The sequence below is a fragment of the Arachis stenosperma genome, chromosome 2, assembly GCF_014773155.1.
Source record: "Arachis stenosperma cultivar V10309 chromosome 2, arast.V10309.gnm1.PFL2, whole genome shotgun sequence".
Taxonomy (NCBI): domain Eukaryota; kingdom Viridiplantae; phylum Streptophyta; class Magnoliopsida; order Fabales; family Fabaceae; genus Arachis; species Arachis stenosperma.
In genome coordinates, this window is record NC_080378.1 from 43,786,867 (window position 1) to 43,791,053 (window position 4,187).

At 41.6% G+C, this 4,187-nt stretch overlaps 1 non-coding gene across 1 annotated transcript; it reads left to right on the plus strand.

The window, feature by feature from the left end:
* The first annotated feature begins 3,646 nt into the window (after window positions 1-3,646).
* On the plus strand, window positions 3,647-3,754 carry LOC130964357 (small nucleolar RNA R71). The gene has a single exon (XR_009080454.1). It is a non-coding gene; the product is annotated as a small nucleolar RNA R71 (small nucleolar RNA).
* The last annotated feature ends 433 nt before the right edge of the window (window positions 3,755-4,187 follow it).

Here is a 4,187-nt window from a genome sequence, read left to right on the forward strand (position 1 = left end):
AATTAGAGGTGTCCAGGGTTCTTAAGCACACTCTTTTTGCCTTGGATCACAACTTTATTTCTTTCTTTTTTTTTTCTCTTTCTCCCTTTTCTTTTCATTTTTTTCTTCTTTTTTTTTTTGTATTCAATGCTTTTTCTTGCTTCAAGAATCATTTTTATGATTTTTCATATCCTCAATAACATGTCTCCTTTTTCATCATTCTTTCAAGAGCCAACAATTATAACATTCATGAACAACAAATTCAAAAGACATATGCACTATTCAAGCATACATTCAGAAAACAAAAGTATTGCCACCACATCAAAATAATTAATTTGTTATAAAATCTGAAATTCATAAAATTCTTCTCTTTTTCAATTAAGAACATTTTTCATTCAAGAAAGGTGATGGATTCATAGAACATTCATAACTTTAAGGCATAGACACTAAGATACTAATGATCATAAGACACAAACATAGATAAACATAAGCATAAATTTTCGAAAAACAGAAAAATAAAGAACAAGGAGATTAAAGAACGGGTCCACCTTAGTGATGGCGGCTTGTTCTTCCTCTTGAAGATCTTATGGAGTTCTTGAGCTCCTCAATGTCTCTTCCTTGCCTTTGTTGCTCCTCCCTCATGATTCTTTGATCTTCTTTAATTTTATGGAGGAGAATGGAGTGTTCTTGGTGCTCTACCCTTAGTTGTCCCATGTTGGAACTTAATTCTCCTAGGGAGGTGTTGATTTGCTCCCAATAGTTTTGTGAAGGAAAGTGCATCCCTTGAGGCATTTCAGGGATTTCATGATGAGTGGGATCTCTTGTTTGCTCCATCCTTTTCTTAGTGATGGGCTTGTCCTCATCAATGGGGATGTCTCCCTCTATGTCAACTCCAACTGAATAACAGAGGTGACAAATGAGATAAAGAAAGGCTAACCTTGCCAAGGTAGAGGACTTGTCCGCCACCTTATAAAGCTCTTGGGCTATAACCTCATGAACTTCTACTTCTTCTCCAATCATGATGCTATGAATCATGATGGCCCGGTCTATAGTAACTTCAGATCGGTTGCTAGTGGGAATGATTGAGCGTTGGATAAACTCCAACCATCCCCTAGCCACGGGCTTGAGGTCATGCCTTCTCAGTTGAACCGGCTTCCCTCTTGAATCTCTCTTCCATTGGGCGCCCTCTTCACAAATGACTGTGAGGATTTGGTCCAACCTTTGATCAAAGTTGACCCTTCTTGAGTTTGAAAGGGACCTCGGGGGTCACCTTCTTCAAGGCCACAACTTCATAGAAGTGGTCTTGATGCACCCTTGAGATGAATCTCTCCATCTCCCATGACTCGGAGGTGAAAGCTTTTGCCTTCCCTTTCCTCTTTCTAGAGGTTTCTCCGGCCTTAGGTGCCATAAATAGTTATGGAAAAACAAAAAGCAATGCTTTTACCACACCAAACTTAAAAGGTTTGCTCGTCCTTGAGCAAAAGAAGAAAGAAGAGAGTAGAAGGGTAGGTGGGGATCCTGTGGGGTCCACAGATCCTGAGGTGTCAAGGAAAAGTCATCCCTGCACCATGTGGCGAGCAAAATTGCTCTATGTGCCAATTCTGGCATTAAACGCCGGGCTGGTGCCCATTTCTGGCGTTTAACGCCAGCTTCTTGCCCTTTCCTGGCGTTTAACGCCAGTCTGGTGCCCCTTTCTGGCGTTAAACACCCAGAATGGTGCCAGACTGGGCGTTAAACGCCCATTTGCTACCCTTACTGGCGTTTAAACGCCAGCAAGGTCTTCCTCCAGGGTGTGCTGTTTTTCTTTCTGTTTTTCATTCTATTTTTGCTTTTTTAATTGATTTTGTGACTTCTCATGATCATCAACCTACAGAAAACATAAAATAACAAAGGAAAATAGATTAAATATAACATTGGGTTGCCTCCCAACAAGCGCTTCTTTAATGTCAGTAGCTTGACAGAGGGCTCTCATGGAGCCTCATAGATACTCAGAGCAATGTTGGAACCTCCCAACACCAAACTTAGAGTTTGAATGTGGGGGTTCAACACCAAACTTAGAGTTTGGTTGTGGCCTCCCAACACCAAACTTAGAGTTTGACTGTGGGGGCTCTGTTTGACTCTATTTTAAGAGAAGCTCTTCATGCTTCCTCTCCATGGTGACAGAGGGATATCCTTGAGCCTTAAACACAAAGGATTCTTCATTCACTTGAATGATCAATTCTCCTCTGTCAACATCAATCACAGCCTTTGTTGTGGCTAGGAAGGGTCTGCCAAGGATGATGGATTCATCCATGCACTTCCCAGTCTCTAGGACTATGAAATCAATAGGGATGTAATGGTCTTCAATCTTCACCAAAACATCCTCTACAAGTCCATAAGCTTGTTTTCTTGAATTGTCTGCCATCTCTAGTGAGATTCTTGCAGCTTGTACCTCAAAGATCTCTAGCTTCTCCATTACAGAGAGAGGCATGAGGTTCACACTTGACCCTAAGTCACACAGAGCCTTCTTGAAGGTCATGGTGCCTATGGTACAAGGTATTGAAAACTTCCCAGGATCTTGTCTCTTTTGAGGTAATTTCTGCCTAGACAAGTCATCCATTTCTTTGGTGAGCAAAGGGGGTTCATCCTCCTAAGTATCATTACCAAACAACTTGTCATTTAGCTTCATGATTGCTCCAAGGTATTTGGCAACTTGCTCTTCAGTGACATACTCATCCTCTTCAGAGGAAGAATACTCATCAGAGCTCATGAATGGCAGAAGTAAATCCATTGGAATCTCTATGGTCTCAGTGTGAGCCTCAGATTCCCATGGTTCCTCATTAGGGAACTCATTGGAGGCCAGTGGACGTCCATTGAGGTCTTCCTCAGTGGCGTTCACTGCCTCTCCCTCCTCTCCAAATTTGGCCATGTTGATGGCTTTACACTCTCCTTTTGGATTTTCTTCTGTATTGCTTGGAAGAGTACTAGGAGGGAGTTCAGTAATTCTCTTGCTCAGCTGACCCACTTGTGCCTCCAAGTTCCTAATGGAGGACCTTGTTTCAGTCATGAAACTTTGAGTGGTTTTGATTAGATCAGAGACCATGGTTGCTAAGTCAGAGTGGTTCTGCTTAGAATTCTCTGTCTGTTGCTGAGAAGATGATGGAAAAGGCTTGCTATTGCTAAACCTGTTTCTTCCACCATTATTGTTGTTGAAACCTTGTTGAGGTCTCTGTTGATCCTTCCATGAGAGATTTGGATGATTTTTCCATGAAGAATTATAGGTGTTTCCATAGGGTTCTCCCATGTAATTCACCTCTTCCATTGAAGGGTTCTCAGGATCATAAGCTTCTTCTTCAGATGAAGCATCCTTAGTACTGCTTGGTGCATTTTACATTCCAGACAGACTTTGAGAAATTAAATTGACTTGCTGAGTCAATATCTTGTTCTGAGCCAATATGGTATTCAGAGTATCAATCTCAAGAACTCCTTTCTTCTGATTTGTCCCATTGTTCACATAATTCCTTTCAGAAGTGTACATGAATTGGTTATTTGCAACCATTTCAATGAGCTCTTGAGCTTCTGTAGGCGTCTTCTTCAGATGAAGAGATCCTCCAGCAGAGCTATCCAAAGACATCTTGGACAGTTCAGACAAACCATCATAGAAAATACCTATGATGCTCCATTCAGAAAGCATGTCAGAAGGACATTTTCTGATCAATTGTTTGTATCTTTCCCAAGCTTCATAGAGGGATTCTCCTTTCTTCTGTCTGAAGGTTTGGACTTCCACTCTAAGCTTACTCAATTTTTGAGGTGGAAAGAACTTTGCCAAGAAGGCATTGACTAGCTTTTCCCAAGAGTTCAGGCTTTCTTTAGGTTGTGAGTCCAACCATATCCTAGCTCTGTCTCTTATAGCAAAAGGGAATAGCATAAGTCTGTAGACCTCAGGGTCAACCCCATTAGTCTTGACAGTGTCACAGATTTGCAAGAATTCAGCCAAAAACTGATGAGGATCTTCCAATGGAAGTCCATGGAACTTGCAATTTTGTTACATTAGAGAAACTAATCGAGGCTTAAGCTCAAAGTTGTTTGCTCCAATGGCAGGGATAGAGATGCTTCTCGCATAGAAGTCGGGAGTAGGTGCAGTAAAGTCACCCAACACCTTCCTTGCATTGTTGGCATTGTTGTTGTTTTCGGCTGTGATGAGCGGATAATTTGTACGCTTTTTGGCA